General features: G+C 33.5%; 1 pseudogene; it reads right to left on the bottom strand.

Moving 5' to 3' along the window:
* Positions 1-22,299, bottom strand: part of LOC116406169 — a 30,771-nt pseudogene extending 8,472 nt beyond the window's left edge.
* Between the last annotated feature and the right edge of the window lie 2,993 nt (positions 22,300-25,292).

Genomic DNA, 25,292 nt, shown 5'->3' with positions numbered 1-25,292 from the left:
AATATAGCATTCCAATTGTCCAAGGATAACTCGAATAATGATCTTCTTCAGTCTCCATCTCACAATACGAGTGAGTTCGAAATACCTCAGAAATTTCCGGCTAACATTTGCTTGCATCAACGAATGAAGAGAAACAAGAAGTGCAAGATTCCTAAAATGTCTCAAGGAAGTTCTTATTTGGTTAAGCCTTTCCGAAAACACTTGACCAAGAAAAGGACTTCTTTTAGCAATTCTTGGACAAAAATCACAAACCCTGACTTGCTTGAGGCTGTTGTGTCAAGATCCAAGTCCCTGGCCTAAATCAAAACAGGTCAGCTTCTTTACCTTTTTTGAATAAACCTGGTTCCCATTTCGGATGTAATTCCCAAGAGTCTTTCAATCCTCCTTCTGTGCGAGGATTACATAGCAATTTTCAGACTTCTCATAAAGGTACGAAAGACTTTGATGAAGAGTCATTGGCAAGTGTAAGCAGTGAAGAACAGGAAAGAGGACAATGAGGAGATAGAAATTACAATAAAATGCCAGTTGATATGAACAAGGCTTTAAGTATTTTATTCCAATCTGAAGAGGTTCAATTACTTTCCATTAAGAAAAGCTTTCCTTTACTCCACTGTAAAAGAAAAATACATACCTAAAAATTGCATTCCATAGTGGATACCTGTGAAATCTCTTTAGCCTAATCCAAAGGAAAACAGGTCATTCGGTGGATATCCTCAGGGTTGAAAATTGAAGATTAGCTATTGAATTGCATGATGATTTGGACAAAAACATGGTGGCTGATTCTTAGAAGTTTTCAAAAGAAATTAGTCCAGACATACTACTAATTCAAGATTCTAGAATGGACAGCTTCGTTAAAGAAGTCATAGAAAGCATATAGAGCTCAAAAGATGTCGGCCAGATTTTAGTTGGAAGCTTTAAAGATTTTCAGGGACTTTCTTACAAGGTGGGTTGAAGGTTTTTTCAGAAAACTGACATTGCTAAAGCTGACTTCTCTTTGATAACTGGAGTAATGAGTTGAAGGCAGTGCTGGCAAGTTTATGTGGATTGGAAGAAGACTACTTCCAGATCCTCTGGACTTTGGATTGTGTTGGCAAGTTAGCTTTGAGGCAGCTGTTTGCATCTTCTTGGCTTTCATTTTCTCCTATCATCTTGAAGATTTGGATGTGCAGTACTTTTTATACGAGTGGAGTGGGCTAATTTTGAGAGAGTGTTTAAGTATTGCTTTTTACTTAGCTTTCTACTGATGTACTGTATTGTGTGGCTTTGATTAGCTCGTTTATTTTCTGATTCGGACTCGTATTTAAGTTTCCATCATATTTATGTTGCCCGATTATAGTCTTTGTTTATGTTTTAGCTTGTTTTTTCCCTTAGTTCTTTTGGTTTTGGTATAATACTCTTGTACTTTGAGCTTTAGTCTCATTATCCTTCATAAAGAGGCTTATTTTCGTTTCAAAAAAAAAAAATCTTGGCAATGATTGTAATTTTTAAGTTATTAAGTTATTTGCAAGTTTCTTTTCAAGGTGTTGATGGTACTAATGGGGTGTCAACCTAGTTGAGATGCCCGGGTGCACCTCCTGATCCACAGCTTTATGCTTGTTGTTTCCATTGTACTTTGAGCATAGTCTCATATCATTATTTTAATGAAAAAGCTTGTTTCTTGTCAAAAAAGGGTGCTGGTGCTGGTGCTGGTGGTTTCAAAGGGTACATAATGGTGTACAAGTTCGATGCTCCTCTGATGAAGGCAAGGCGAGGGCTTTTTTTCTCAAAGAAGAAAGGAGTGGGGAGTGGGGTGTGGGTTTTTTTTGCTTATGAAGCATGAATACTCCATGTGAAGCAAAAAATCGTATCAAATACGTATCAAATATCAATACTCCTAAATACTTCCCATATACATATCGGATAAGTGATTTGACATATTTGCTTTTAATAAAAAACAAATATCAAATGCACTTCTGAAGTGGACACGTTGGACCTTCTAAAAAGAAGGCATCTAATCTTTCCCAATCCAAACTAGGTAGCATATTTAAAAAGCCCATTGCCCCCACCCAAAACTAAAAGGAAAAATATTTAAAAAGACCAAACTAGAATCATCTAATCTTCATCCATCCCGCCTAAGTCACACAAAATAACCCACTTAAATATCTTTAACAATTCAATGAAGAAGTTTTTCATTTATCCTCGTACTTCTCTCTCTAATCTTCTTCTCCTCTGTCATTCTAACTCTGGTGCGCCAACCTTTTCTATTCTATTCCATTGCAATTGTATTTCAATATTTTTTAAGAGAAATTGTATTTCAATACCTTTGATAGTACTTCTGGTAAAGTATTTTGTAGTATTGTCATCAACTAGACCAGTGTTTTAAAAAGCGCACTAAGCCGCGCGCCTAGGTGCGCCTAGGCTCAAGCGCCCACTTGGAGCTTATTTGTGAGGAAGTGCGGAGAATTCTAAAAAGCCCAGATTAGGCGCGCGCCTCAAAGGCGCAAGTCGAATTAGGAGTGGGCTATTTTTATAACTTATGGGCTGGGCTTTAATTATAAAAAACTATTATTATCTAAATTTTTTAAACCTATTACGTGAAAGTGAAGAAACAACCCTTCACCCTTCTCCTCCCGCGCATGAATTTTCTTCAACACGACTCTTCATCTACTTTTTCGGTTCTTCCGTTCTGCTTCTACTTCAAAACTTTTTGCTTCCTTTTCCACCCTTCTTCTTCACACAAAACGTCAACAAATCTATTTGGTGCTGCGGCTGCCATTACTCTGTTTTTTGGTGCAAAAACAGGAAAAGAGAAGACAATAATATTCTGCTTCAGTTTTCACCTCCTCCATTTCAGCTTTATCGCGGGTGAGTATCTCAATCGTACGTTGTAAACTTTTTGCCTCCTCTTGGATTAGATTTAAATTCACATCAAGTGAATCTCTTTGTTCAGTTAACATCTGCATTGCTTTCTCCTTCTTCTGTAACTCTTTGACAAGAACATCAAACTCCATCAGCATCCCACTTTCTTTCACCACAGCTTATTCAATTCTCATTTGAAGCTCAGAAATTCTCTTCCCGTTCTCTTCCTTTTCCTGTTTGAAACAGAATGTACTCTGTTTTAATTGAGCAACTTCCTTCTCTAACTTCTCAAATCTCAACCTCCATTTCCAGCCCATTTTTTTCCTTTTCAATCTCACCTTTCTCCTTCATTTTCACATCCACTTTCCTCTCTAAATCTTCAATTACCCTGCCTGATTCCTCCAACAACTTCTTAATCAATTCATTGTCTTTCGTCAGATTCACATTCAAAATCTCACATTCCTTTTTTTCACTCAACAACTTCTTCCATTTCGTACATGCTTTTCAAAGGATTATTAGTTTTTATCCTTTTACTTTCATTTAACATATTGATTGCTCAGAATGGTGAAAAGAACAAATATGGATGAACGAACTTGAAATGTTTTCTATCTATTGCATCTTTTGGCTCTATTGTCATTTCCTCTAATTTGGTTGCTAAGAGAATGGAAGGTGGATCCTCTCTTTCATTTTCGAGAACTAAGTTTCCACCTACAATTCCAATGAAACTCGAGAGGAATGAGATGAAATATAGCAGAGGATTGAGATAACTACAATCAAGTTTTGACCAAAAGTCTATATTTCATGCTAAGCATAGTGGGCTATTTTTTTAGATGTCGAATTCTGAGTATCTCTCCTTTGTTGATTTGACATCTTGCATTAAATTTCATACTCTACTGTGACACTTTGTTGTGTCACAGATTCATTTGGTTCTAGTATGTTTTGGTCTAAGTTAGCTATCAATTTGCTGATTTGACGGCTACGAACTACATATGTCGTTTTGTGTTTTCATAGCGTGGTATACCCATTGAGTGACTATTGGTTTTGTCTCTTGACTTATTTATTGTGTGCAAGTTTTGGACATCTTCTTCTTCTTATACTTCTCGACCACAACTTCCTTCAATAACCCATCAAACTCAACCTTCATCCCATCCCTCTCACAACACACTCCCCTCCAATCCTCCATTTATAACAGCTTCATCCCATCCATAGATAGCTTCTGTTTTTTTATCTTTTTATAACAGCTTCTGTTTTAAATAGCTTCTGTTTTTTTTTTTTTTTTTATAACTTAGATCATAGATGGCTGATAAAAGTTCAAGAAAAAATCCGGCATGGAAATATGGTCAATTGCAAAATGACCAAGATAAAAATACGTTTGTCTGTGGATTTTGTTCGAAAGTAACAAAAGGAGGGGTATATAGAATGAAACAACACCTCGCTGGTGGTTACAGAAATGTCACCGCCTGTACAAAATGTTCGGATCACGTGAAGGAAGAAATTAAAGAGTACATGTCCAAAAAAAAAGAGATTAAAGAACAAAGAAATCTGATTGTGGACATTGATGTAGAAGATTACGGTATCGAGGATGAAGATGAAGGGAGTGTTAGTGTAAACAACATAACAACACCAAGGGGCCCGAGCTTGAAGAAGCCAAGGCAAAAGGGTCCAATGGATGCATTTTTTACTCCTAACCCAGAAACTGTGGTTCAAAATAGAAAGGACAAAGGAAAACAAACTTCATTGAATGGGGCATACAAGAAGGAAATGAGAGAGCACACCATCCAAAGAATTGCTCGATGGTTTTATGATGCAGGAGTGCCTCTGAATGCCTGCACATATGATAGTTTTGCCCCTATGATTGAGTCAATTGGGCAATTCGGTCCTAGATTGAAACCACCATCTTATCATGAGTTAAGAGTTCCATGTTTGAAAAAGGAATTAGAAGCAACAAATGAGTTGATGAGTAACCATATGGCAGAGTGGGCCAAGGTTGGATGCACTGTTATGGCTGATGATGGACCGATAGAAGAAATAGGACATTAATTAACTTTTTAGTTAACAGTCCTAAAGGCACCATGTTTATTGAGTCCATCGATGCTTCATCTTATGTGAAAGATGGAAAGAAGATGTTCGAGTTATTTGATAATTTTGTAGACCGAATTGGAGAAGCGAATGTTGGACAAGTAGTTACCGATAGTGCCTCAGCAAATGTGATGGCAGGTAAGAATGTAGACTACTTACAAGTTATAACTTTAATTTGTTAGATTTAGTTGAGTTCTACGTTAAATGTGTACTTATTTTCTTTGTTAATAGGGAGATTGTTAGAAGCAAAGCGACCACAGTTAATATGGTCTCCGTGTACCGCTCATTGCTTAGATTTGATGTTGGAGGATGTATACAAGATCTCGAATATTCGAAAAGCATTGAAAAGAGGCATGGAGATTAGCAATTTCATATATGTTCATCCTGGATTGTTAAACATGATGCGATGTTTTACTAACCAAAAGGACTTAGTTAGACTAGCTAAGACTCGTTTTGCTACTGCCTGCATTACATTATCGAGTATACATCGTCAAAAGAATAATCTGAGGAAGATGTTTACTTCAGATGAATGGAAGAATAGCAAATGGAGTAAGGAGCAACAAGCGAAACGAGTAGTTCAGACTATTTTGTTGGCTAGTTTTTGGACTACAATTGTTTTCACTCTTAAAGTATCTGGCCCACTAGTCCGAGTTCTTAGATTGGTTGATGGCGAGAAGAAGCCACCTAGGATATATTTATGAGGCCATGGATAGAGCTAAGGAAGCTATTGCTAAATCCTTTAATAATAATGAAGAAAAATACAAGGACATTTTCACCATAATTGATAAAAGATGGGAGCTTCAGTTGCATCGTCCCCTGCATGCAGCGGGGTATTATTTAAACCTGTCATTCTATTATCTGAATCCTAATATCCAGAAGGATGATGAAATAGTTAATGGACTCTACTCATGCATAACAAAAATGGTTGCTTCATTGGAAGTACAAGACAAAATACTTGCAGAACTAAGCAAGTATAAGAGAGCTGAAGCATTATTCGGACAACCTTTAGCAATCAGACAAAGGGACAAAATATCTCCAGGTAAATTTCAACTAAACGATTACTCAACGATACTAGCAACAAGTTCTTCTATTAATATATTTTTTTTGTTTGTGCCTATAGTGGAATGGTGGGATAATTTTGGACAATCAACTCCAAGCTTGCAAAAGTTTGATGTGAGAATTTTAGGTCTTACTTGTAGCGCTTCTGGATGCGAGCGTAATTGGAGTGTGTTTGAACAAGTTACCTTTTCTCTCCTTAAGTACATTGAGAATGAGAATCAAAATTTGTTGATTCACTGATAATGAAACTTTCTAATTTTTCAGCTTCATAGCAAGAAACGAAATAGGCTTGCTCAAAGTCGTTTGAATGATCTAGTGTTCATCAAATACAACACAGCATTAAAACGTCGATACAACCTACAAGATATTGTCGATCCCATCTCCTTAAAAGATATTGATGATAGTAACGAATGGTTGATTGGAAGATTGGATGACGATTCTGAGGAGGATGATGAGTTGGTATTTGACGATGATTCTTTAACGTGGGGTGATGTTTCTAGAGCTGTCGGAGCAAAAGAACCATCATTCTATTCTAGAGCTAGTACCTCTAGAGCAAAGACTAATGTTTCATGTTCATCCTCGTCTACCACGCAACGCAAACAAGTAAATTTAGATGACTTCGATTTGGAAGAAGAAGATACTGATGGCAATAAGTCTAACGAAGGAGTGAATGAAGACGAGGATCAATTTAGTGATGATGAGTTTGATCTTTAGGGATGAACTTTTATTTTGATTGTTGACTTGTTGTTGAATACTGGGTAGTTTTCTTTGTTTTGTTTTTGTTATATTGGGTACTTATATTTTATACATTGTTGCTCTGCTACGAGTGTATATATATATTTTCTTTTCTTTTTATATATAGTGCGTCTTATCAAAAAAAGCTCACGCCTTTTTTTGCGCCTTGTGCCTAGGCTCCAGAGGACCAATGCGCCTTAGTGCGCCTTGAGCCTTTAAAAACACTGAACTTGACACTTCATGTCTATTAGTGCATTACATTTAGCATCTTTATGTTAAATCTGCATATATTTGATATTCTCTTAATTAAAATAATGTATCTTCAACGTATCCATATCCTAGTTTTTCAAAAATTGGCATATCATTTGTATCCTATTGAATTATCCTATATTTGTATTTGTGTTCATATTTCCTACATTTTTTGTTGGAAGAGGAAGAAAAAGGGAGCTGGTGGGCTTTTCCTTTAATAGCAACAACGGTGAGCGGCACAACAATGATGGAGAGGGGTTGAAGGAGGAGAGGAGAGAGAGAATTCAATAAAATTAAAATTAGTATTTTATTCAACTTATTTATATTAATTAATAATATTTTTATTCATAGTAATTACCACATGTAGATCCTGTTAATAAAGGGAGCAAAATCAAGCATTTTTCAAATGTAGGAGACTCGATTGTTCAATTTTCAAACTTAGACAACAATTCAAAACAAACCTCAAGGATCAAAAGTGTAATTTTCACTTTGATATCTTGTTCAAATTGGATTTATGACCCATTTTATTCCCGCAAAGACACCTTCCTCTCTCTCATTCGTGTTTCTCTCTAAGAAAAACATACCCCGCAAAAACAGTGTATATTGAAAGTAAAAAAAATCAAAAACATCCAGTAAACATTATTAATCCCATACCTCAGCACCAGAAGACTGATCAGATGAACCTAAATTCCCGCAAGCATAGCACTGGTGCTGTTTGTACTCGCAATTCTTGCAAATAAAGGTTTCAATTGCCTGCCAGCAAGCCCATAGATATTGAAGAAAATTAACAAAGGGAGTTTGCAAGCATAGAAAACATACATGAATATTATCATACATCTACTTCTTCTTTAGAGAGACCGAGCGAGAAACAATCACCATCCTCTTCAGTTGCATGAAAGGACCTCATGCACCTCCCATCACAGCTATAAGAAAATCAAAATAGCTTATTAGGCTTAGCTTGATGCTTCTACTTGGGAGAAAATTTCCAATGACTTCTGTAATTATTCATTAGATCATATTATTTTGAACTAGAAACACTTTTGTGTGTGATTTCCTGGTCGAGCTGTCATTTCTATGTCATTCTGAGAAGAAGGCTAAAAGGGAAGGAAATTCCATCGAACTATGATTTTAAGAAACAAACAATTTTGCAAAGCCAGTAACCAACCTCGATAATTTAAAGTAGGGGAAAAAAACAATATGTGTATTGTGAAAAAAAGGCAGAAGGTATATTAAAAAATAACAGGAGAACAGGTATTGGCAGTTGAGATATGAAATATTACTCTCTCCACAAGAAAAAAAACCTTATCATTTAGTTAAAATCGGACACAAGATCCATAAAATGAATTATCAAATATCAATGGATCACTTTAAACAAAACAGAAAGGAATGCACTACAGAAAATGAATACTTCAACATTTCATCAAAAATAATGAAATATACAAAAAGGAAACCCTAAAACCAAAGAAGATACTGAAAACTATAGAGAGAGAATAGGTACAAAAAATTTAGAAAGAACACTCCAAGATGATGCTACAAAACTATGTACCACCATGTATTTTCTTGGCCTTTTCTCTAACAGGATACAATAGAAAGGACCCATTAACGAAGGCATTTACAACATATAAGCAGCAGTGATGTGGGGAAGGTTGGGGATCCAAAAGCCAAACCCTCCAAATGGAGTTTTCAAATAGGTCATCTATTTAGCAAAATCTGGTTCTTTAGCACAATGTTAATTGAAGATACCCAAAATTTAAAAGAATTCCTACTTAAAGGTTTTATTCATCTATCTCCTGCCCATTATAAGCTTAAATATTTCTTTCCAAACATAACTCCATACAAATTGCAAAATGAAGCACATCCGTAGATAATCTTCCCTATCCTTTGACTATAAGCCTAAAAGATTGGAAATCCAATGTTGACAACAAAGAGCAATCCTTCAATCATCTCTTACACCCCTTACTTTTGTGGCCCTGGTAGAACATTGTTTCTCCTTACACAGTTACAGCCAGTTGGATAACTTTTTTGTAACCTCCTTCAGCATCGGGCTTGCTTTCCTCCCCCCTCTTCTACAATATTATCATCTATGAAAGTGTTTCTAATTCAAACAAAATGACAAAGTATACCACTGAAATAACTATCATTTGAACAGTAACTATACTTTTTCCAAAATTATTCAAATTATAATAAATGCATGTTCCACATGCAAAATTTCCTTGTTACTATCTCTTGAATTAACTGGCAAAGACTCGTATTCTGTAGAATTAATTCAATTCAATAGCCCAGCGACTAAGTTGTGCAAAACCAGATCTCTTCTTTGTTGACATTTTTTTAAGTACCTCAACTAGTTAAACATTGTACCCTCTACCACTATTTTCAAGATTTTAAGGTCATCTAAAGTCCCAAACGTAACAGAATCTTCATTAGAGTTTTTGGAGTCTTTGTACTCTTTTATGCCATGAAATCAACACTTGTGAGATGATATGAAACATATATCCTACTTGGCTACTGCACTCTGTGCTTGCAAGCTGACCGCAAGGAGATTAACCGTGTGTACTTTCACAATCATTACCCACAGAAAATCAGGGCCTTGCATTCCACCAACTGATCAGGACAGCTCCCTCTAAAATTGAGGACTTGGATCTCAGATTGTATGGGAATTATCTTTATAGAAAATGAAAAGCCTACGGGGATAAATATGGTTCCAGAAGTCCTGTAGGAACTTTCTGAAAAGAGGGTATAAAAAATATTTTGAGGATGGAAGTCAACATAACCTAGAACTGTGGAATGGTTGAGTCAAAAATTTTATTTATCTTGCACTAATTGAAACTCTATTGCCGTGGGCGTGGCTTTGAGACTTAGGAATGTATCACGAACTCCTTCCTCCCTCCCCCCTGCCCTTTTGTTTCTTCTTCACATCCTTATAAAAAACTTTATTCAACAAAACAAATGAACATAATCTTTTCATTGTCTGCACAAGAATGAAAGAGAACCTGGACTTGGCCAATATATCATCACTTTTAACTGCTTCTCCGATTAATGACATGTGATCCACCAAATCATTCTGGAAGGCCTCACTTCATACAACTGCAAAAATGAATGGCTTAAAAAAAACAACAAATACAAAAGCATCAAAGTAAAAGATGAAAGAATTCATGTTACCTAAATTTTTAGCTAATAGATCCCACAAAGATTTGCTAGATGTATCTGGATTCCTCTTCAAAGCATGAAGGCAGTGCACTGTGATCAAGATGGTTCTAATGGTATCCTCAAAGCTCTTTCTAGCTTCTAAGTGTAATCCACACATTCTCTTTGGAAAGCACGATATCTCTGGCTTTGAACCAGAAATATTAAATCTCCATGCGGTAACCTGTTTATAAACCTTTTGAAGTCCATTATCAACTGTACCATGGAAAAACAGGTTCTTGACTGCCTCCAGTCTCTCCCCTTCATCCCATTTAATCGGCAAAATAGAGAATGAAATAGGTTCTTCCTTGTGATCCACAAAGTGATAATTTGAGACAGGTGGTACTGGTAAGGTCTCAGCCTCATCATCTGAAGACCATTACTCTATTGTAGTTCCAGTCCTGCTACTTAACAACTAAATTCAATGAGTGGAATAACAAAATAAAAAAATGACTAAAAATCCGACCTACAATGAAAGAGAATACTTCACTTTCCCTTAAGACTAGAACAAACACCCGTTCTTGAAACAGGAATAGGATTGATCATAGTGACATATCCATACGAAGTAATCCCTAAAATGCAAATACAAAAAGGGTAATTGAGAGACGAAGAAGGTACCTGAATGGCCTTCGTTGAGAGCCAATCCCTACAAGAAGCTATTCAAACTCGGAAATGGCAATACCGAACAATTTCAACAATGTTAGCAGCGAAGATAGCAAAGGAAGAATGGGAACAGATTGTAAACAAAATCGGATACCAGCAGCCCTACGGAAGAAAGTCAGGCAGAAGTTGGAGGTGAAATTAGTTCGCGACGGAACCGGCGAAGAAGAGAGCAATATTCTTTGGGAAAAGAAGTTACCAAAAAATTGTGAAAACTGAAAGCCACAGAATCGGTAAAATAAAAAAGATACGAAGAGGATGTTTTGGAGGCAAGAGGGAGGGGATGTTCGGGTAAGAGGTAGAATAGAATACTACGGGGTCGTTTTGGACTAAAATTATGCCCTTATTTGTAAACATTATTTCAATAAAAGCAGTTACTCTAAACACTTAAGTAAAATAAACTAGAATAATCATCACGGTTGGGTTGGATTAAATTAGAGGAAAAAAATACTGATCTGGTTCACCCAACCCTATTATGCATATAATATATATAATTGAATGTAAGAAGGGGTAGAATTCAAAAACAAAACTTTGTAACTCACGTTCTACTATTAAAATTACCATTTTATTCATCATTTTCTTCCCAACACTTGAAGTTGCATCATTTCTTTCATCTTTATTATTTCTTCTCTATTTGTGTTCTTTATGTACTCTTTGCTCTAAAAGACCATATTCAATTTTCTTTAACATCTCAAGTTATTGGTATTCAAAATTTTAGGGACATACATTAGACAGGTTGATATAATGACCCCTCATGGACACCCATTATGTCCATTTTTTCTAAGCTTTTCTCTTTGTTTATGTTGTCCTTTTTAAGCTTAAGAAGTCTTTGTGCTAGGGTTGCTGCATATATCTTGATTTCTCTTTACCATTTGGGCTAAGAAGAGTCGATATTCAAAGGATTCATTCCTATGTGCGTGGCTGTTGTTTCGTGTGAATGCTTGGCTAAAGATTAATTTGAAACCAATCTAATGACATTGCTTTAGGAGATCCTAAAGTTGGCTCTATCGAGAAGGGAGATCTCATCAACTTAGGGGAGTCTAAGTTTATTCGTGAAGGGAGTTCACAAGTAAAGAGGAATGATTAATCAAGAATTTCTATTATTTAGGGGAGTTTGAGTAGTTATTCACTAATAGTAGCATACTTAAGGGGAGCCTAAGTATTAAAGAGAATGTTTCCCAAGTGTCCAGTGAATTAGTTCTACGATTGTCTTTGTGAGCGGAAGAGTGTTTATACAAGTACAACTTTATAATTGCTTGACTTATTGATTTCCGTGGATTAACTTTCCCGGACACAATTCTCGTGTGTTTTTTCGTTTACTTCTTGTTGTTTTGTTATTATCTCTCATCTTGGTTATTGTTTGACAATATATTTCGTAGTAAAGAACAGTCATTACAGTTTTCATGTTTACAAGTTTATGTTTCTATTGTTGAGAAAAGTAAAACATGTGTAATTTTGTCTCATAATTTTTTCAATTAATTGTAAATAATTAACGTTAATGAAATATAAAATAAAGAAGTAAACACATTCTTTAAAGGAATCTAAAGAGTTGGAATGTAAAAGAATTTCTCATTTCGTATTCTCAAAAAGTTTAACAATTTTGTTTTAATAATAATCAGCTTATCTTTCCATTTAAAAAAATATGAAAAGTTTAGTATTTCAAAACACAAAAGGAAAGAAAAGCACAGTCCAAAGCGGATTAAGGGAGAATATTACTAGGCTACTTCGTCACGGAACAAATTTGGTTAATTTATATATATAAAAAACAATCAAAAGTATTTATCGTCCATATAAAAATAAAATAAAAGTTCATGAAGCCATTGTTATTTTTTCACAAGTTCCATGATTTCGTGGTTGGTTTCGAATTTTTTTGGATGAGTATTGAATTCCGACATATCTTCCTCATATTCTCACAACTTCTTGTTTGTGATTTCTTCATCTCTTGTTCCATAATTTCTTCCTTGTACGTCATCTTTCATCTTCTTTATTTTTCTTCTTTTTTACTAAATGACTGTGTTCCAAAATCTAAACAATCGTCATCTATCTCATATAGATCACTATCACTGTCTATCCTAAATAGATAAGTAATAGATTCAAACGGATCACTTACCAACATTAAACGATTGTGTATCAATATCTAAACGATATTTTAGACTATATTATACTATCGTTTAAATTAGAAGCTTTTTTTGTGTATGTTTGTGGTCAATTAATTCCGAGGTATTTTTGTTATTTTACGTTATGAACTTGTGGGCTCTTTCCTTTTTCAAAATTGTTCTATATGGTGCAAATAATTTTGCATTTTGTTCTACTTTTGGGGGAAAAACCAACAAATTATCTTAAATTTATCCTACGTTGTTTTATACTTTAAAGACAAACTTAAATTATCCTGATTAATTTATTTTACATAAATGATAATTCAAAGAAAAAAACACTCATTGTGTTTGTTATGGATTTTAATACTATAAAATAAGAAAAAGAAAATACATCAGAACAATGAAACAACACAAAAGAGAATAATAGAGAAGGGAGAAAACATGGAAAGCAATTGAACTCAATTATGGTATATCTAAGAAAGACATCACATATCTCTAATTATAAGACATGTCATGTCATGGTACAAATTACAATATGAATCTTAGTAGGATGAATGTTACAACATGGAATTGAATGAGAGTTATATGACGATTGATAACCTATGTTGGTTATGGATAGATGTACATTTACAATATATAACTATATTTGCAATACTCCCTTTTAGATTTCTATATTATCTATAGTATATATAAAAGCTTGAATGAGGAGAAATTTTTTTCTTCCATTTTTGACCTTCCTTTAGAAGTAGCTTCTATAATTAGGTAGATGACAATGTTGTCCTTTTCTATTTTTATGCTAATTGAAAAAAAAAATGGTCCTTAATAGTTGGCCAACAACGGTCATTGATACTTGCCAGCAACAGTCATAAAAAACAGCCGACAAAAGTTTACCGACAATGGTTGAGGAAAGTTAACCAGTAATGGGTCATCGAAAATGGTCAACGAAAGCTGGCCAACAATGCTAGTCGATCAACAATAAACAAAAGTTGTCTAGCAATAGTCGCTGAAAAATGGTCGACGATTTCAGAGGTTGACCAGCAGCGATTACGGGAAAAATGGTACAAGGAAGTTACTGCTAGTGATAAAAAAAAATAGTTGCCATAAAAAAGTTCATCAGAAGTTGATCGACGATGGTTGTTAGAAAAAGATTGTCGGGTTCGATCAACAATGGTTGTCGAAAAAACAGTAGATGAAAGTTGACCGTCGAAGTTGCTAAAAAATAGTAGCCAGAAAAGCAGTAACCACAGGTTCGCCGACGACTATTAATGGTCAATAATTTTCTTGTGACTATTGCCATAAAACAAGCATTCGAAGTTTGGTCAACTACAATTGTCAAAAACTAGTCATCAGAGGTTGGTCGGAAGCGATTAATGGTGGTCAACTTACTCTAACTCGATAACACTTATACTCAAATGAACTCCCTTTTTCAACAAGGCTCTTTTTCAATAGGACTTACCTTTTGGATCTAGGTCTTTACATACATACATATATATATACATACATACATACATACATATATATATATATATATATATATTTATTTATTTATTTATTTATTTATATTATTAGTTTAGTAAATGGAAAAGAAGTAGCTCAGAGACTTACTCCTCATCCTCACTTCATTCAACTTCAGTCTTCACATCACTCCTTATCTCTCTGACTCACTCTCTCCCTCTCGTTTGGATCTCTCATCTCTAGTGTTCACAATCTCCGACGTTCGCCATCTTCTTCTCAACTCGACAACCCAACCCAACTTATTCCATAATTTAAGGGTTTGATTGGGTTGGTTAAAAATACTATTTGGGTTATTCATATTGTCAATCCAACCAAGCTAAAAATATGGGTTGGGTTAGGAATGTCGTCCAACCCAACTCAATCCGTTTACACTCCTCCACTCTTTCATGTAGTTGTTATGATATAATGCACACCCTTTCTAACTTTTCTTTCACCCAGTTCGTAAAAATGGTAAATATGATGAAGATTTGGTAAATTGTGAAGCCTTAAATCTATGACACACTTTCAAGTAATATGTCAATATGTCTTTTTTGATTTCAAATTGAATCATTTGTGAAATCTCCAATCTTATAATGAAGTTCGAATTCACTTTTTTATTTCTTTGTCTTCTGTAGTGACCAATTGAATAGTTTTTTTTTCTGTTCATAAAATCATTGTAATATCATGTCAATTACAATAAAAACAATAAAAAAAACAAATTATTTAAACTTCATAAAAACAAACTATTGAAAGACAAAAATAAAATCAATTACAGTTTCTTTTCTATGAAATACAAAAATTTGTATGAAAATGTAAATATTTTATTGAGGGTAAATTGTTTACTCTTTTTGAAAATTCCCCATTTTCTATATATGTGTGTGTATGTGTATATATATTTATAAAGGGGCTGTGGGAGAAACATCATCTGCCCCTTTTAGTGAATGATTATAGGGATATTTTACCTAATTTCACCTTTTAAAAAAAAATTAAAATCTCACCTACTTTTCAAAGTAAAATTTCTTTTTTAAAAAATAGATTTTATCCTTAAAATCTAAAATTCACCCTAAAAGAAGGAAGAAAAAATCTTCCATATTTTTGTGCATACACGTTTAAAGTTGATTTTTTTTAAAAAAAAAATGAAATCTCTCCTATTTTGTGGATACAACTATAAAAAGAATCGGGTGATCTCTAAAGTTTTATTTATCATTAAACAAAAACTAAAATTTTATTAAAAAATAGTATTCACTTAAAAAATTTAAATTATGAGTAGTTTAAAATTTGGTTTATTTTAATACATGATTTAAGACCCAAATTTAACCGTAAAAATAATTGACTAAGTGTCAAAGGTTTAAGGACAAAGCGTTTAGAGGTTATAGGGTGATGTGTAGGCAGCCAAAAGAAGGAAATATAACCTCTAAAGTGGTTATTTAGGCGTTTGGACAAGGTAGGTAGCTAAGCTTGAGTGTGTGTTTGGCTAGGCGACAATGCTTGTCCGTAGAGGTTATTGGGTGAAGAGTGTCCCTAGGCGATCGAGAGCAAAAGAGGTTAGCAAGGCTATGCGAGAAAGTTTTTTAGGGCGAGGAAAGCTTGTCATTTAGAGGTTATTAAGCGTTAAGATGCTAGGCGAGAAAGCTAGACAACATGATGTTGGGCGAGTAGACTTGCACGCGAGGAAGGAGTGCTTGCGGCCATGTTTGAAGTTAGTTAGGTGTTTATCTTGATGTTCCACACTTACGTGTTTTGGTTAGACAAGATAATGAAGAGGTGGAGTCCATGGGTACTTTACAAGTGTTCTCTACATACTTAAGTTAAATTTCGGCAAGTAGGTCGTGTCAATAAAGGCTCATGTAAGACTCAATATAAATAAGAAACTTTAGAATGACATTTCTCCTATCATACTTGTGCGTTTTGGTTGAAATTACTCTCAATAGTTCACAAATTGACTCTAGTTTCTAGAGTAGGGCTACCGGATAAATTTGAGTAAAGGAGGTCTGAGTTTGAGTCGACGAAAGGGAGAATTATCAGCTTTCAGAGGAATCTGACACTAGAAGAAATTTACCATTTAATGTCGGTTTTAAACCGACATTAATGACCTTTGGTGTCGGTTCGGAACCGACATCTATGCTAGCCTTATTAAAGGCCTTTAATGTCGTTTTTACTTTGATATCGATTTAAAAACGACATCAAAGACATCATTAATGTCGGTTTAAAAGCGACATTAATGACCATTGATGTCAGTTTTAAACTGACAATTTTTATGGTGTTATTGTTGACCTTTAGTGTCGGTTTGCCTTTTATGTCGTTTTTAAACTGACATTAAAATCTTGTTTTTGGATCTATTTTTACAAAATTTATTTTTATTTAATTGTTGCATTGTTGTCTATTTTTTATAAACTGACATTAGATACGTGTAAATAAATATTTTTTTGCTCACTCCAACAAATCAATAAAATTAATATTATTTTAGAAACTACAATATTTTCTTTTACATTTGTATACAGAAAATGAAATCTTAATATTGCGTTTGTATATACATTCTATAATAATACATGAAACTAGATCCTAATACAAGACTTAAATAAGAAATCTTAAACGCCTTCACAATCTTCAACTTTCAACGATCGCTTCCATCTACACAATCGCTTAGCTTAGTTTGGCTGGCTATCTAAGACCAAAATATACTTTACAACCTGAGGAAGATTAAATCTAGAATCTGCAAAATTAGTACATATTATTTAAAATCAAACTAAACAGACTGCAATCTAAATGTGGAAAATTAAAAATTACTACAAAGTTTTCGTAAAGTAAATAATGTAGCAACAACAAAGAAGACGATTGAAATGACAACTCAAAAGTACTGCAGAAATAAAGAAGAAAATTAGCTTTTATCAAACAACTCGTTAACCTGATTTGGTTCTTCAAAGATCAACAACAAAAAGAGGAATACAACTAAAGAATAATTATACTATCCTCGACTCTGACTTCAAAGCAAATTTTAAATGTTCAATTTAGCAATGTTAGTCTACAGGCTTCTTACTCTTAATTGTATAAATTTACCCATCAATAACAACATTGTTTTTATAGAGAAAGTTGAATAATGGAGATGATAAATAATCTTACAAACTCCTATTGGATCGTTTTTCCTTTCAAATGAAAATAGTTAATGAATTTCATATATCGAAGGTGAAAATCCCAAATAGTAAAAGAACATGGAATATAAGGAAGTCCATACTCCACTAGCTAGGTATTGATCAAAGATAAATATATGGAAAAATAGATGCAACCTACAAATATATCAAAACAGACTAATACTCAAACTAAACTAAAGAAAACAAAAACATTACTACTAAAATTAACTAAAAGATAAAATAAAACACAATTGAAAACAATTAATTACCAAGACTAATCTCAATCGAAAACCAAAACGCATCACATTCTAAAGATATTTTGCTTCACATAACACTCCAAATAGCTATACCAAAAAAAAAAAAACATAAATATCTACAAAATAAATTTGATCCTAGCATAAAAAGCATCAATTTACAAGTAATAGGATGTGCGAGTTAGAAATTAATATATGATGAGCATTGACAGATAGCATGTGAAATGAAGTGCTACATCTTTATTAAAAGGAACAAGATTTCAATAAAATCGAATCTTTAATGCATCACCATTCTCATAAAATGCTAAACAAATCTTCATAATCGCTTAGCTTGGCTGGCTATGTAAGACCAAAATATATACTTTACAACATGAGGAAGATTAAATCCATAATCTACAAAATTATGTTGACAGAGGCCAACATTTGCTCCATCCACAATAGCATCACAATGATTATGTACTTCTATGAGTGCAACACGCCCGTGGCCATATTTTATAACGTTATATATGCAAAAGAAATATATGTATATATATATAACGAAAATTTTATGAACCTACGCATGCACACATTTAATAATAATTACTTACTCTGCATTTTTCATTTTGGCAAATCCACCAACAAGAATGGTGTAAGTTACCAAGCTCATTTCTATGCCTCCTTCTCTTCTTTCATTTTTCTAACAAAAGATGGTATGAATAATGTTGCACATCATTAAAGCTTACTATTATCGCAAAACGACACACTTGAAAAATATTTAGATTGAATTAATATAGTAAATATACTTTTGCAACGACATATCTACCATCAAAATATATATTTCAAGCATAAAATACTTAATTGGCCTTCTATACAAATCAATCAAACTTTAACCATATTCAAAACTAGAATGGTGACCTTTATGTCAATAAATGAAGCAAAAATATTAAGCTAACATTGAGATCAAATTAACATATGACGAAAGAAAGGGAGAAAATAGGAGTAGTTATTACTTTGTGTAGACATGAGACCATGGTTCTATTTCCCTAGCTCGCATATTTTCAAAGATTTCACGTGCACCGTTCATATCACCTCTCCTTGTGTAGTAATTCACCATCAAACCATACTCTTTCCTAGAAGGATTAATGATAATAGATTTATCCTAAAAAAAAAAAAAAGATCAAACCAATTAATATGAAAATGCTCAAATTTAGACTTTTCACTTTTTATGTATAAAATTCAGCAAAAGGTGAATGTGAGATGTCTCAAAGCTTGCTTACATTCATGCTCATGAACAGATCATTGTTGGTGCAAGTTTGAATGAATGAACTCGAACACGCACGATCAAAGCAATACAATTGAGATTCTTACCTTGTCTGTATGATGTTGCACAGTTATATTACATTGTCCAGTAGATACGTCCCAAATTTTGATTTGCTTATCAAGAATTTGAAATAAAATAACTCCAAGATGCAAGTGGGTCAACAATTTTAAGTGAAATGATTAAAATGGGAAATTGAATGAGCCTTAACAAGAAAACTAGCAGCTTACAATTCTACACAATAACAAAGACTATATTCAAACTTCTTAAAGAAACCACAGTGCTTCTAAGTCCACAAAGGAAGATGTAGTTATCAATTTACTAAAAATACAATATCTGGTCTTGTATTATTAACAAGATACATAAGTGTAACAATTGCACTAAGATATGGTACTTATAGGTCAAGAAGTTCTTCATTATCAACTCGGGGTTGAAATATATATTGCTTTACATCTAGTAAACGAACTTGCATTGGAATGTTCAATGGATGTGCTTTATCCATATAAAGTCTTTTAAAAAAATTTCCAATATAAGTTGATTGATAAACAAATATCTCATCTGCCAAATGCTCAAATTGCAAACTGAGGCAAAAATTTGTATTTCCGAGGTCTTTCATCTTGAATTCTTTCTTAAGATATTTTATTGTCTTTGAAAGCTCTTCAAGAGTTCAGACTATATTTAAGTCATCAACATATAGAGTTATAATAGCAAATCTTGGCTATGATTTATTTATAAAAATGCATGGACATATTTGAATATTTTGATATCCTTCTTTCAACAAATATTCACTCAGATGATTATATACCACATTAGTATTGATTGTTTTAATCCATATAATGATCTCTGTAACTTTATTGAATATAGTTCTCGAAAACTTGATTTATATATTTCAAGTATCTTAAATCCTTCTAGAACTTTTATTTAAATATCATTATCAAGAGATCCATATAAATATGTTATGACTACATCCATAAGATGCATGTCCAAATTTTTATACACAACCAAGCCAATAAAAAATCTTAATGTGATTTCATCCACCATCAGAGAATATGTCTCCTCATGGTCAATACCAGGTCTTTGTGAAAAACCTTGTGCAACTAATCTTCCTTCATCTCTTGTAATCTCATTATCTTCATTTCTTTTTCTCACAAATATCCATTTATATTCCACAGGTTTGACACCTTTTGCTGTTTGGACTACTGATTCAAAAACTTGACATTTTGAAAGTGAATTTAATTTTGCCTCAATTGATTCTTTCCACAAAGACCAATCTTTTCTCTGTCGACATTCTTCAACGAATTTTGGTTATGGATCTTCATTTTTTAATATAGTATCAAGTGCAAACTATTATCAACAACTGCATTAATTATATTCCATCTCTTTCCTGTCTTAGTTGTTTTATCTTCTTCGATATTTTGTGTCATAGGATTTCTTCTGGAACATCCATATCCTTAATCGAGTTATTGACTCAATTTCTATTTCAAGGATTTTTATCTTTAATGACAAGTTGTTATGTTGGGATATCAATTTTTTATGAGACATTTGCAACTCTGATATGTGTTTTAGTTACTTTCTTTGCATCTACAAATGCATCTAGTAACTGATTTGCTATATATATTTTGCAAATGAATTATTTTATGAACTTCAAGTTCACATTGATCTGTACGAGGATCCAAATGAGACAATAATGATACATTTCATGTAATTTCTTTTTCCAATTTTTTTAATTTCTCCTTATAACGTTGAAAAATTTGTCTAATTAAAATGATAATCAATAAATCATGTAGACCCGTAAGAGGTTCAAGATTTCAAGATATTTAATAATTTATGGAGAATCGAATCCAACATATATTTCTAGCCTTCTTTGAGGATCCATCTTAGTACGTTGTAATAGAGCAATTGGAACATATATGACACATCCAAAAATTCTCAAATCCCTAGAAGAAATTTTGCCTTTAATGTCAGTTGTCAACTGACGTCTTTGCAAGCATTATAAAAGGCCTTTAATGTCGATTTGACTTTAATGTTGGTTTAGAAACGACATTAAAGGCCTCTTTAATGTCGGTTTAAAACCGACATCAAAGGCCTTTAATGTCAATTTAAAATCAATATCTTTGATGGTTTTATTGAAGGTCTTGAATGTCCTTGGCCTTTGATTTTGATTTTAAACCGACATTAAAGAGGCCTTTGATGTCATTTCTAAACTGACATTAAAGACACCTTTAATGTCATTTTTAAAACGACATCAAAACCTTGTTTCTGGCCCATTTTTAAATTTATTTTTATTATATTGTTGCATTATTGTCCATTTTTTATGACATCAAAAATATTATTTGTCTCGAATTATGAGAGGAAATGTTCATCATCGTATATTGTGAAAAATGTAAAAAAAATTGTTGGCACGCTTGCTAGCTATAGAATGCTAGAGCTACTACTCCATGGCAAACCTTATACACATCAAATACACTTTTCCACACTTCTTCCATATAGAATTAAACAAATACATATAATCCAACACCTATATATATTCACATATCAAATAAATGCATGTTGTCCTCTATGACAAACCAATAGGATTCCTATTTCACCCGCAATGAATAAGATCCAACACATAATATACCAACACACTTTTTCACACTTCCATAAAGTACTACAACAAATACACATCATCCAACACACACACACACATATATATATTCACATATCAAATAAACACACTATATCCGATGACTATAAGTGAAAACTCAAAATCTAAAAATAATAACATCACGAAAGGGGCGTACATTTGCATAAGAGAGTTCTTTCCTAAACAAGGAACAATCATTTCTACATTTATGTATCTTCTCGTACTTCATTCCAAGAGTACACAAAATCTTTTTGCTTCATAAGTAGAAGTAGGGATTTCATTAGGAGTAGGTAAGATGTCACCAATTAATTTTAACAACTCCGTGATACTCTTTTCACTCCATCCAAATTTAACTTTCAAATTATATAATTTTATCAATGTAGATATTTTGGTAAAAATTTTACAATTAGGATATAATGGTTTCTTGGCATCATCTAGTAGTTTCTCAAAATTTTCTAACTTGGTCATTAAAATAATTGTGTGCACCCTCAAACATCCCAATTATGTCACCAACATCAAACATCCCAATTATGTCATCAACATCATCCACGTTAATTTCTTCTCTTGCACTACTAAAGACACTTTCATTGTTTCTCTTCATTGGTAGTGATTCACCATGAAAAATTCATACTTGATAACTCTTATCGATGCCGTTAAAAAATAATAAGTGATCTCTAATTGTATTCACATGTAAAGTCTTTGCATTTACGCACTTTAAACGAGAACAAGTCATGATGTTCGATGTCTTCGAATGTTTCAACCCATTTTTAATAAACATCTCAACCCCAACAACATAATCAGTTAACATTCTATTATTTTTCATCCATGGCTTATCCATATTATATAAGGATGCAATTTAATCTACAAAAAAATGTCAAAAAAAACAATAAGGAATATTTAAGTAATCTTACACTTGTGAACTCAACTATAATCAACAATAATACCTAAAAAGTTGAAGACTAAATATAATTAATGTAAATTTCTATATACACCCAACAACCAAACAATTAGAATAAAGCAAGACTATCAAATAAGCACATATGAAAAAGAAATCAAATTCTTATCCACATTCCAAAAACGTACTAACAAGTTCTATATAAACCCAAACAACCAAAAAGTTCTATATACACTCAAACAACTACAAAACTCGTAATCATATCACTCAATCAACTAACAAGCAAATCTCAAATTAAAACCATCGACGAAGACCAAACACAAACTTCTAACCATCATTATGACATTATAATTCCAAATGAATGGAAGTAATTAGTTTGATTTTCTTTTACTAACAATTTGAGGTGTGTTAAAAAGCCCTCCGACACGCTTAAATACTGACAACATATACCAAGTACCAAATATATCTACAAAAGACCGATGAGCAACTTAAAAAAAAAAGAAGAGAAACTTCAATTAAATACAAAAAGTGCATGTGCACTCGTGTGCATGAGTATATATTATCATCGCACAATCAATTAAAATATACATGCATGCATGCTCCAAGATTTTGTAATATTGAAGCACAAACCAATTCAATAATTACAAATCGAAAGCATCCATTCATTCTTTGGATACACAAGCGTAAAAAAAACTTTTCAAAATCTTAAAGATAATACAAATAAATAAAAATACGGATTTAATTTTCAAGGAGTATCAATCATTACCTCTCCTTACCCTTCTTTAAGAATCACTTAAGCAACTTCTTCCTAGCAATTGGAAGATATGTTAGAAAACAATACAAATTAGCATAGAACATCACAGTAAACAAAAGCGTTCAGAGTAACGTACACAAAAGTATAAGAGTTTATCTTTTTTAAAGCTACAAACTAATGGGTTCACCAGATATCTCATCAAATAGGTTCACCGGTGACTGCTGAAACGTGTGGGTTGTAACTGCTGAATCAGAATCAGTCCGATTTTAGGTGGGTATCTAACCGAATGGGTTCAGAGTTGGAGATTTGTGGGTGGTGAATGTTGAATCTGGCTATCTCACAAACACGATTCACTGGAGAGAAAAATATTTTGATGGTGGTCGTGAGAGCTGGGCACAAACGTAGATGAAGGTGGATGAAGGAAATGATTGATTTCAATATAACACCCCAAAACTAGTAAGTTAACTTTAATGTGTGTTATATTGAAATTTTTTAGGTGTTATGTGTGAAATTATTTGATTTGTGGAAGTTAAGTACGTTGGAGTGATATGTGGTTAATTCTGAAATTTGAAATCCTATTGTTAAAGTGGTGATTTTTGGATTGATTGGTTGGTAAATTAAATTTGTAAAGTTTGAAGTATTATGAGTAATTATTGTTTATCAGTATAAGCAAAGTTATAGAGGAATAAGAATAATTATATTATGGGATAATATAATTATTCATAATATAATTATTATGGAAAAGAGAGAAGTTATTGATGATATATTGAGTCGGTAATGAAGAAAGAGAAAAATTATTTGAAATAGAAAAAAATGAGTTCGTTGGGGAAATTAAATAATGATAATAAAGATAATGACAATAGTAATGATAATAATACTGTATTATTATTATTATTGTATATATTAAATAAGCCTCTTTCATTTTTCATGTCCATCTTCTCCACCCCTCTTTCTTCTTCACCATTCAACCCTAGAGCAGTCGCCGCCCACTTCAGCCATCGTCGCGCGCACAATACTCCAGTGAGAGAGTCCTCGTCACGGTCGCATAGTCGAAGCATCACGGTCACGAAGCACAACCGTTCGTTTCTCTCTAGCCGTGTCGACTCGTGTTGCATCGGACAGTCGAACGACCCCTATCTTCTGTCGTGCGCTCCTCCTTCGCGTCGTCGATCGTAACCCTCTCTTTTGTCGAAACCATCATCGGTTGTAGCCTCCACTTGCACAGCACCGCCGGACATCATCGCGCTTGACAGTCAAGGATGCAAGCCATGACAATTTTCTTTTCGCGAGCCACACGTCCAAGCCGCGTCAGTTCAAGCCGTGTCCCTTCACCGAGCCGCGTGAGTCATCTCTGTTGATCCAAGCCGTTCCATGTAAGCCGTACGCGAGCCATACACAACTGAGTCGATCCTGTGTGAGCCGTATGCGAGCCGTGAGTCTCAAGACCCGAGCCGAAGCCTTGCTAGTCGAGCCACCTTCAGTTTTAGCCGTCTGCAACATATTTAAGCCCTTGGTGAGTTTTTGCTTAGTTCTTGTTGGGTTTGGTACGCCCAAATAATTATTGTTTTGGGTCTTAAATAAGTTAGCACTGGAATGAGTTGTATTATGTTTTTTGAAGGTTAAGGTGTGGTTGAGGAATTGGATTGTGCAAATTTCAATTTAAGGTTGTATTGAGATCAACTTTAAATCTTTGGGGTAAGTTTGATTGAATTGGTTGCCTAATTAAACAGTAAAGTGATAGATTGACAAAATTATTAAGTTTAATTTTGTTCATGTTTAGGACTGAGTTTATTGTGAGGATTTGACTCTCAATCAGAGGAGTACTATTTCTTTTGTGAATCTACAAGTAAGAGATTTTTCGTACTAAACCCTACTTGGAAGTTGCATGTATGTTATGTATTGTTTAGTAGTGTAAGTAAGAGATGTATAATATGTCTATTTGAGA

This window comes from Cucumis sativus, unplaced genomic scaffold (assembly GCF_000004075.3).
Source record: "Cucumis sativus cultivar 9930 unplaced genomic scaffold, Cucumber_9930_V3 scaffold70, whole genome shotgun sequence".
NCBI lineage: Eukaryota > Viridiplantae > Streptophyta > Magnoliopsida > Cucurbitales > Cucurbitaceae > Cucumis > Cucumis sativus.
The sequence above is the reverse complement of the archived record's forward strand: the minus strand, read 5'-3'. Positions and strand labels throughout refer to the sequence as shown.